This window comes from Aegilops tauschii, chromosome 4 (genome assembly GCF_002575655.3).
Source record: "Aegilops tauschii subsp. strangulata cultivar AL8/78 chromosome 4, Aet v6.0, whole genome shotgun sequence".
Classification (NCBI taxonomy): domain Eukaryota; kingdom Viridiplantae; phylum Streptophyta; class Magnoliopsida; order Poales; family Poaceae; genus Aegilops; species Aegilops tauschii.
The window spans coordinates 290,908,437-290,919,628 of record NC_053038.3 but is presented as its reverse complement, the minus strand read 5'-3'; the positions used below and the strand labels follow the sequence as shown (position 1 = coordinate 290,919,628).

Sequence of the window (11,192 nt, the reverse complement as noted above, 5' to 3'; positions counted from 1 at the left end):
TTCCTCGGAGTTAGTGGAACCTTACTGGCGATCGATTGAAATGGATACACGATAGGGATACCGATGAGAAAGAGTCAAAAAGGTATGAACAAGGATAAAGCAATTCAAACCATGGGGATGTGAACATTTTCGAACTTGACCATAGGACAAGTCCAAGTGGTAGATCAAAATATCGACATGCCCATGGTTAAGTTGTTTAGCCAAGTACATAGAGAGGAATTTAGGCTACTCTGTTACTAATAAAAAAATATTATTTTGTTACCCCTCAACCTAGGGCGCGATCTGTAGTTTCCACTATCCAACCCTGTCTGTGAAAAGAAAAAATCACTACCCTCTCCCGGTTCAGAGGCCCCACCTCCACCTCATCTCTCCAGCTCCCGTGACCCCGTCGGTGCCCAACTCCCACCTTCTCCACCATCTCACCCGACGCCCAACGCCACCTTCTACCCCGTCTCCGGCCGCCGCCCAACCCCACCTTCTCCACCATCTCTGGCCGCCACCCCGCCCCCACCTTCTCCCCCGTCTCAGGCCACCGCCCAACCCCCACCTTCTCCACCATCTCCGGCCTCCGCCCCACCCCCACCTTCTTCCCCGAATCCGCCCGCCGCCCCGCCTCCACCATCTTCGGGCCTCAGGAAGCCGCCTGTGCCCGGCCTCCGCCCACCCCACCCCCCGGATGGCGCCCGCGGCCGGCCTCCTGGATCTCGCCCATGGTTGCAGGGGCCCGACGCGGCGGGGAAGTGTGGAGGCGCTAGTCGCTCCGCGACTGAGGAAGGCGCACCCCGGTGCTCGCCATGGCTGAAGACGAACTCCAACGCCGGGCCCTTCTTGTTCGCATGCGCGTCTCCTTCCTGCTTCACCTAGGTATGCGCCACCACCTGCCGCGCTCGATGCTCCCTACTCCCATAGCCGTCCTCAGTTCGACCCCATGGTGTCGAGATGGACGAGTTAGTCACGAGCAGCAATCGCGCCGCCGCGCGCCGCCCCCTATCGGCACGCTGCTCGGCCACCTGCTCAATTGAAGAAAGCAGACACTTTCAATCAAAGTGTCCCGTTTTCTTTTGCTCCTGCAGTCCATCGTACCTAGAAACTAGATTTTTATCTGCAAAATCAGTTCACCGTGTTAGACTATACTTGTACTCATTATCGCATGTGCTCATATCCACTCCTGTACGTAGCACATACGCTAGGTAGTTGAGGTTGGATCGTGCTGCCTGCCCTCTGTCGTAGTGGCGCACGATCCCAGGTCGTGGAACTCCCCCATGATCTCCAGGCGGGGCTGTAAACTGTATATAATCCCTGCCCATGAGGCTAATCAGAGTGTGGTGTGTTTCCCCCCTAATCCTCACTCAAACATGGTATCAGATATTTCCGATCCCGCTTCCGCTCCCATGGAGCACGACGACGGCGACGCTCCGCCTGCTGTCCCCCTCGCCGCCGCTCCACCTGCAGTCCCTCCTGCTCCTGCGCCACCTGCTCCTGCAGTCCCTGCTGCTCCCGCGTCACCTGCACCAGCCCTCGCCGTGGCAACCGCCCCTGCTCTGCCTGCGTCGGCCATGGTGGCCGTGGCGCCCCCACCTCCCTCCATCCCCTCGTCGGTGCTGCAAACCGTCGACATCCGCCGCCATGTTCCAGTCACGCTAGACCTCCTCGCCGGCAACTACACCGAATGGCGCCGCCACTTCGACACCGTCATCGGGATGTTTGGGCTCCGCGACCATGTCGATCCCGAGGCACTCCCCCGTCTCGACCACCCCGAGTGGCTCATGGCCGACCATGTCGTCGTGCACTGGCTCTACACCACCATCGCGCCGGAGCTCCTCGATGCCGTCATGCACCCCGAGGACACGGCGATCGCCGTGTGGACCGCCATCGACGGCGTGTTCCGCGACAACCACCTCGCCCGCGCCGTCTACGTCGACGCCGAGTACCACGCCGCTGTCCAGGGAGACATGTCGGTCATGCAGTACTGCACCAAACTCAAGAACTTCACCGACCAACTCCGGGACCTGGGACAGCCGGTCACTGACACGCGCCAGGTTTTCCACCTCCTGCGCGGCCTCAACCGTCAGTACCACTCCGTCATTCCCCATGTGACGTCGCAGGTGCCCCTCCCCTCCTTCCTTCAGGTGCGCTCCTTCCTCCTTCTGGAGGAACACCGCGCCGAACAGTCTGCTCGGCTGCAGTCCACTCATGCCCTGGTCGCTGGCCGCGGCTCTCCATCGACACCGCCCACTCCTGCGCCCAGCAACACCAACCAACAAGGGCGCGGGCGCGGGCGCCGCCGCGGCTGTGGCAATGGAGGTCAGGGCGCCCACATCGCTCCCTCGCCGTCGCCCTTACCTCGCCCTCCGGCCGTTCCCGCCCCTGCACCAGGCGCCAATTCCTGGACAGGCCTCGTCCAGGCGTGGCCCATGGCCTGGCGCGCGCCTGGTGCCGGCGTTCTCGGCCCGCGGCCTGCTACTCCGCCCCAGCAGGCTATGTACGCCGCGCCCGCGCCAACGGCGCTCCCACTGCCCGTCTACGGCTCGCCTGGTGCCTACCCACCTGGCTATGCGCCCCCGCCCCACTACAACACCCCTGGGGCCGGGCCGTCGTCGTCTCCGTCACCAGCGTGGGACATGGCGTCCCTTCAGGCTGCTCTCCACAGCGCCACCGCCGGGCCATCCTCTTCTGGCACCTCCCAGGAGTGGTACCTCGACTCCGGGGCAGCCGCGCACACGTCTCCTGTCCGCCGGTCGTCGCGCCCCCACCGCCACCACCGACGCGCGCGGTCACCCGCGCCCAGCGTGGGATATTTCGGCCTAACCCGAAGTACTACGACGCCGCTGCTGCCACCACAACGGAGATCTCGCCGGTGCCCAGCTCGGTTCGTGTGGCGGTGCGTGATCCCAACTGGCTCGCCGCCATGCGGGCTGAGCACGACGCACTTGTTCGCAACCGAACATGGACGCTGGTGCCTCGGCCTCCTGGTGCCAACCTCATCACCGGCAAGTGGCTCTTCAAGCACAAGATGAACGCCGACGGCATGCTGGAGCGGTACAAGGCCAGGTGGGACAAGGCCAGGTGGGTCGTGCGCGGCTTTCGCCAGCGCGCCGGCATCGACTACGGCGAGACGTTCTCTCCGGTCGTCAAGCCAGCAACGATTCGCACGGTGCTCACCCTCGCTCTCGCGGCTGGCCGGTGCACCAACTTGACGTCTCCAACGCCTTCCTCCATGGCACACTCGCCGAGGAGGTCTACTGCCTTCAACCTGCCGGCTTCGTCGACCCCGAGCGCCCTCACCATGTTTGCAGGCTCTCCAAGTCGCTGTACGGGCTGAAACAGGCCCCACGTGCCTGGTTCCTCCGCTTTGCCGGCTTCCTCGCCACTGTGGGCTTCGTGGCCACCCGCTCCGATTCGTCGTTGTTCATCTACCATCGCGGCGTGGACACGGCGTTCCTCCTCCTCTACGTGGATGACATCGTGCTCACCGCCTCGTCTGCGGCTGTTCTCGAGCGCGTCGTCGCCCAGCTCACTGGTGAATTTGCGATGAAGGACCTCGGCGATCTCCACTTCTTCCTCAGCATTCGCGTGACACGCACGGCGGCCGGCTTCTTCCTGTGCCAAAAACAGTACGCGGAAGAGCTTGTCGATCGCGCCGGCATGGAAGCCTGCCGTCCTTCCCCGACGCCCATTGACACCAAGGCCAAGCTGCCCGCGGCTGATGGCCCTCGTGTGGACGACCCGTCCGCCTACCGAAGCATCGCTGGAGGCCTGCAGTACCTCACCATCACCCGCCCCGAGCTTGCCTACGCCGTCCAACAGGTCTGCTTGCACATGCATGACCCGCGCGAGTGCCACCTCGCTTTGGTCAAGCGTGTGCCGCGGTACGTGCGCGGCATACGTGCGCGGCACGGCGTCCCTCGGTCTGCATCTCCGCGCCTCGGCCACACTCGATGTACGTGCCTTCACCGATGCTGACTGGGCGGGCTGCCCCGACACACGCCGTTCCACGTCCGGCTTCGTCGTCTACCTCGGCAACGCGCTCGTCTCCTGGTCCTCCAAGCGCCAGGCAACGGTGTCCCGCTCCAGTGTGGAGGCCGAATACCGTGGCGTCGCCAACGCCATCGCCGAGTGCGTCTGGCTCCGTCAACTCCTCGGCGAGCTCCTGGCTCCAGTGCACAAGGCCACGCTGGTGTTCTGCGACAACGTGTCCGCCGTCTACCTCTCCGCCAACCCAGTGCACCACCGCCGGACGAAGCACGTGGAGCTCGACATCCACTTCGTTCGCGAGCGCGTGGCGTTGGGCCAATTCCGCATCGTTCACATCCCCACTCGGCAGCAGCTCGCCGACATCATGACCAAAGGCTTGCCCTCGGACGTTTTCTCCGAGTTCAGGTCCAGTCTTTGCGTCACCGGTGACGACGTCACGACTGCGGGGGGGTGTTAGACTATACTTGTACTCATTATCGCATGTGCTCATATCCACTCCTGTACGTAGCACATACGCTAGGTAGTTGAGGTTGGATCGTGCTGCCTGCCCTCTGTCGTAGTGGCGCACGATCCCAGGTCGTGGAACTCCCCCATGATCTCCAGGCGGGGCTGTAAACTGTATATAATCCCTGCCCATGAGGCTAATCAGAGTGTGGTGTGTTTCCCCCCTAATCCTCACTCACACACCGTACCTAGAACAATCAGCTCGGTCCATCTCCTGATTCTGAAAATATGAATTGTGTTTACTGCCAAAATTGATGCTCTGTAGTTCACCATGTATATATGTCATCAGTTCAAAAAAAACGTACAGAAAAGTTCAATTGTATGTGTTAAAACCCAGTTTGGTTTTATACTATATGTCAGATTATTACAAAAATATAATAAAAGATTTTGCTCATGTGGCTGTAAGCTCTAACTATATGGCAACAAAGAGAGAACAAGTAGGAAGTATTGTTGTTTCCGTATTGTTAAGTTCAGTATGTATTCCGTTTTCAGTACGTAAACAAACACACATGATATTTATAAGAGCAACAATTACAAATGGAAATCAATAAGTTCAACTACATATATTACAACAATTGAAATACAAATGGCCGTTTGTGTGCAGTGCTAATGGCAGTACATTTTGGGTTAGGGTAATGGATGTCTGACCAAAGAAATTATTGTTGTACTAATGTCAGTACTAATGGCGGTTTGTGTGCAGTGCTAATGGCAGTACGATGGATGATAGACTACATAAATTATTGTTGTGTGTGTCTGACGGATGATACCACTTGCTTTTCATAACATAAAAGATATACATTCAATGTTTGGATTGACGTGGCCATGTCCACCTCGACTTTCTGGGATCTTAAACAATTGAATTACGATACACACTAAAATGGCATACAGAAATCTGAATGCTCACACTTGCTACTTGCTAGAGATCATACTAGGCATATTTTCATTATACCGCTTGCTGCTTGTAGTTATCATGGGTGCCCGCTGGACAGGTTCTTTTTGTTAACATGATATTGGTCAATTAATTTTACAGATCTCTTATTGGAATTGGGGCTGCAACTAAAAGTAGCAAAAAATGATATTAGTCAATTAATTTTAGAGACCTCTTATTGGAATTGGGCCTGCCCCATGATCCGGTGTCGCCCTCCGCAGCCTCAGCACGCAGGCCGTTCACCACCACCACCAGTGCCCATTCAATGCCGCCCCAACAACCCCAGTAGCTTCAAAAAATGCAAATGGTCATGTTTCCACAAGACTGACGGAACATTACCAATTGAACTGAGAACTGGCGGAACTGTGAACGTTCGTTCTATAAAATTGCATCAGTTCGCTAGCAAAATCAAATTCAGTTCATCTGCCCTTTGTTAGCTTCAGAAAATGCAAATGTTTATGTTTTTGCAGCACTGACGGAACACCGCCAATCGAACTGAACACTGAGCATGTTTCCACCCTCCCCACGCCCGCCACCGCTGCGACCACCCCTCCCCCTCACGATTTCTCGTTGATATCGCTGTATTCGTGCTTGTTATGTGAGTTACCTGATGGAAGTTCTGCAACTGTCAGTCCAGATGGAAGAAGGAGATCTGTCCAAAGTGTGAGTTTTGCGACGTCGACGTGCAAGTTCTACAATTTATCCATCCAGATGGGAGAAGGAGATCAGTCCAACCGACGCGTCTGAAGCGACATACGAGGTATCAGAATAATTCTAGGTTTTTTTGTGTTCATTGGATTTCCGGATTGTTAGCGCAAGTGAGTGTTCTGTTTTTGCCTGTTCAGTCCAAGTGGGAGAGCAAAAGTAAGCACTGTCTGCTTAGAAGTTGTGTTTGAAACCCATTTTTAATAGTGAAACAAGTAAATCAGTGTGTTAATGCTTTATTGTTATAGTTCTTAAGTGACTGAAATTTTGACCATGTGTTTAGAGTTAAGCAACTACATAAGTTGCATGCTGTATTGATCTACTTGTCATGCGGAAGTTCATTGGCTTCTTAAAATTTCTGATATAAACAAGCTGGTGGCCGCCCATCTCTGCATGTATTTTATTTGGGATGTAAGTCTCTCTACAGATCATGTTATGAGTAATGCAATTGGACGAGGTTGCTAGGAAGATTTTTAGTTCACCTTTAATGTGATTTGCACTTCATCTTTACAGAGCCAAATCCTGGCGCGCCCAGCCGCTGCTCGTGAACCCCGCCTCCATCAGCTCCACTTCACCGGAGTCGTCAGTCCACAGGAGTAGGGGTAGCAGATCCCCAATAGCGGCCAAATCCCGGTGTGCCCAGTCTACATGTATTTTCTGTATTTTCTACACAGACAACAGTCCAAGTAGAATCGAGTGCATGATCCCCATGCCTCCCCCCCGGGTGCCCATCCACTGTTTGTCGAAATGCCTACAAGAATTATAACTACTATTTTTCCATCTTTCTCTTCTTTTTTAAACTGAAGCTAAACTCCTATACTACTATCTCATCTACTAAAAATGAAGACACCGTCGCAAATGTGTGGAAAAGAATTGCATTGTATTTTGTGCTTGTGAATTACTCAAATGTTTATTCGCTGCTGTTCATATTCGCATGTGAAAAAAAGTTGATGTAAATTATGTGGCTAGTGTAGTTCAGAAAAAATGTGGAGATGAAACAAATCTAAAGTTCACTTTTCAGGAACTTTGCTTGCAACACCTAGACAGTTCAAAATTTGGGGCACGTTCAGTACAAAAAGCTATAATTTGTGCATGTCATCTGTTTGTGGAAAATGTCTGTGCAAGGACACAAACAGTGTACATATATATAGTGTCAGTACTTGAAAAGAAGAACAAAAGTTCAATCTCAAAACTTTAATAAGTTTAGTACATAAAGGTTCACAAATCCTGCTTAGTAAGTACCTCAATTGACCCTAATTTTGAGATACTAGGACACATCATGGTCTTTAGCTATCACATCTCATTTTCGTTTGGGTTAGTTTGTTGTGCAGTACAGGCAAGCATGGCCACCACCAATGCACTGTGTGGTCAAGGGCGATGGAATCCAACTCAGACCAACACCTTGGCCGCCCTTCCGTTGCTTGGCAACGGGTGTGTACTTTAGAAAATTCCTAGCAATGGTAACAAGCTGTTCAATGTGGGGCTCGTGCAACATATAATGCAAGTAGACAGGTGCAGGAAGAAAGGTACTTTATTTGATTCAGTTCTCTCATTGTGCTCGTGCATTGCAAACGACCAATAGTACGAATTTTTTTCAATGCTTTTATTGGAATTTTCAATGTATTGTTGCATTTCTTTTGCACCTCCTCACTGATAGAAGAACCTCGCTGCTACTTCATGGTGCGAAAGGTTTGACATGTATGTCACTGCCTAGTATCACAAATATCCTAGCTAATAGTTCATGATTTTCTCACTTTTTCCTATGTGTCTCAGTGTGTTCCCCCTTCCCCTTTTCATATAGCGTATTCTGAACACCAAATGCTTTCAGAAAAATGTGTCACGCAAGTTCAAGTATAACTGTTGCAGGAGTTCAAAAATCTAAACAATTTAAGCTCAACCCATTTTCAAGAACTATTTCCTTCATAAATTGTTTTTTTGTTAGTTTGTTGTTATGAACAGTAGAGATGCGCATTGTTGTGTAGTACATGTGTCCATTGATGTGTATGAATCCCTTCAGTTCACTTTGATTCCTACAGGTGGTTCAACGTGTCGAGCGGCAGCAGCCTTTCCTCCCCAATGGTTGCCCACGCAAGGAGGATACATGGACGCTACAGTGGTGGAGTCAGTAGCATGTACTAGCTAGCTGAAGAAAATGTATTGTCATGTAGCTTTGGTCTTTACCATTGTGGTTTGCTGATATTTTTTCCTTGTGTTATTACATGGGAAAATGAAAAAGAAAGGGGCTTTCTTTTTGCAAATCAATGAAGGAAAAGACTTAACCACGGGCTGGATTCGGTGCTTGCGGCGCCCACACCACCATCTTCGGCTCTCTGCCTACTGCATACGGTGTCGGTCCAGGTACACACTGCTCGAATCGCTCCTCATTGGCTCCCAGCGGTGAAGATCTCCATGCCTCCCGTTTGAATTTTCAGTTAATTTTTTTATTGAACTTGTACTACTATTGATTCAGACCTGAGGGAAGAAGGCAGAACATCTCTCTTGTTGGCAGTAATTTTGCTCTCTCATCTCCATCTTCCTTTGTCAATCAAAAAAATTAGCGGCTAGCGCATAAATTGTGTATTTGTTAGATTGCTTTGCGTGCAAAGTGTAGAGATTCTAAAATTAAAAAAGGAAACGTACAACGATACAAAGATTCTGTTGTTCTCTGGTTAGTAGTTCACCTTTGCTAAGTATAGCAAATTCTCTGGTTATTTCTTGCATAGCATGTCTAAAATGCAGAAGTAGTGCCAAAAAATGTCATTGTGTTATGCATATAAAAGCTTTATAAAAAATGCACAAGCTGTTGTGTTTTTTGGTAACTCACGGCTGTGTGTGGCTCTTGTATGTCTTCGGAATACTTAGGCATACTGTTGTTTGGTACATATCTTCAGTACAAGTTTGGAAGGCCAGGAAGTTCTACCGCCGGCATACACCAAGTTCAGAGACGTTGCACGGAGTGAGCCGCCACCGCCGTAAAAAATGGTTTATTAGCGTACTGTTTTTTGGTACTTATGCATATGGTTGTAGAAGTGAAATTTGTTGGGTGCATGTGCAGAAAAATCGTCAGTTCAGTTTTCAAAAATTCTGGAAGTTTGTTTTGATTCTATAAAATTCTGGAAGTTTCTCGTGTGTGCTGCTACAAATCTAAAGTTCTTCTCGAGTCATTCTAGTACTGATGTCTCTTTTAGTCTGTAGCGGAGGGAATAATTTTATGCTCATTCTTTCATAGTATGAAGCTCATTTATAGTTTCTTTTCTCATTCTTTTAGTTAAGAAAATGTTTATTGACCTTGAAGCATAAACCTCTCGGCAATGTAACATTCTGCTGATATTTTAATAATCGGTAAGCTGTTGTGGTGGGACACGGTCATCATCTTGAGGAGGTTAGTGAGGTCAGTGATACCATGCATGCTGAAACAATGGCCTTACACCAGGCTGTATCTATAACTTGGGCTCTGGGATGCAGGCTGGTGCTGCTCTGGGTAGTAATACATGTACTAAGTGATACACAAGTTTGATTTTCACAGAAATTGAACTCCAGGATATGAAGTTTGATGGATGTGGAGGTTCTTTTGACCTTGAACCCTATAGGAGTTCAACTTTTGATTAAGTTTCAGTTCATCTTTAGCTTAGTTCATCAACTTTAATTTTCAGAAATATCGAGGATGTACTATATTACTTTTAAAGGGGAGTTCATGTTTGGCTGGATTCGGCAGTTCATTTCCTATTTCTTTATAAGGTTTGGTGGTACAATTTTTAAAACTGTAGCTGTTCGGCAAAAAGGTTCACTACCCCAAGTAGGGGATTCTCAATCAGTAATGAGGCTGTTGTGGAGAAGCAAATATTCAGTGTTCATGATGTCCAAATTCCAGTGATATGCCATTATATATTACTCCCTCCGTCCAATAATGTAAGACTTTTTTTGACGCTACACTACAGTCAAAAAATGTCTTACATTATGGGACAGAGGGAGTACTATCATTGATCAAGTCATTTGCTGCATTTTTTCCATGTCTTAGTGTACAAGAGCTGTTAGTCAGTAGACTATAAGTTGTAGTCTGTAACGGCTGGCTGTTCTACACAGTGCACACACACGACCTAGGTGCAACCTATTTAATTGATTGATGTTTTCATTTTTTTGAACAGGAAGATGGGCCAAAAAAAGGAGCATGATCGGCTGCTCCTATAGCGTGTAGCTAGACTAGTAGCTCTGCCAATGTTACATTTGGTACAGGCAGTACATGTATTCATGTGGGTGCTTGAAAAGTTCTGTACAAGAATAGGCCGATGATTTTTGTGCTATGGATAATATGATTTATGTACATGTATTATATGTGTGGAAACAATTTCTGTCAGATGATGAAAGGACAAATGGTTTGAATTAAAAATATTGATCAGTACGAGTTAAAACGGTGGTCCGTTCGGAATAAAAGAAATAGCAAAAATTCAAATTGTAAAAGTTCAAGCAAAAAAAGAAACCTCATGGAAATTCAAATGGTAAAAGTACAAGTCGTAAAATGAGAGAAGTTCAGAACATTGTTGTAGAAAACTGTTGAGTTCAAAAAAAAAACAAACAAAATATTTTATTTTTGAATAAAATATCATTCAGTTCGACGATATAAACTATGTAAGTACAGGGGCAATGCTACCGTAAACCATTGAAACTTTTAGAGGAAAACCTTACCCAAAAAACGAAGTAAAAGTTCAATCTGTGAAAACGTGCTTAGCACAAATCTATACGAGATCAGTTCGAGTGCTTTGTTTCCGGAACGGAAAAAAGAATACGACAGGCTTCACCGTATTCAAAATTATTCTATGAATAATATATCAGTACAAACACACACAAAAAATCAGTACAACTACTCTGTTTTTTCTGACGAGAAAATAACACGATGGGTCTCACCGTATTTAAAATTACTCTTCAACGGTTGCAAATTTGGGAAAGTGTTAAACATAACAAAGTTTCGCATTTTCAATATCTTTCTAACGGTATATTATTTGCCCCATTTCGACAAACTTCTAAAAAAATCGCGTTCGAAATCAAATTTGACTGTATTCAAAATCGAGTTTAAACCGTAAGG

The 11,192-nt window shown here is 49.0% G+C and overlaps 1 long non-coding RNA gene across 6 annotated transcripts; it reads left to right on the top strand.

The window, feature by feature from the left end:
- The first annotated feature begins 344 nt into the window (after positions 1-344).
- On the top strand, positions 345-10,499 carry LOC120962851 (uncharacterized). Of its 6 annotated transcripts, none has more exons than XR_012182013.1 (8): positions 394-864; positions 5,878-6,167; positions 6,396-6,523; positions 6,626-6,745; positions 7,432-7,638; positions 8,149-8,244; positions 8,349-8,470; positions 10,258-10,499. It is a non-coding gene; the product is annotated as an uncharacterized lncRNA (long non-coding RNA). The 6 variants fall into 6 exon arrangements; XR_012182010.1 differs by having other exon boundaries at positions 8,149-8,266; XR_012182012.1 differs by having other exon boundaries at positions 726-864; positions 6,040-6,167.
- Positions 10,500-11,192: the final 693 nt, after the last annotated feature.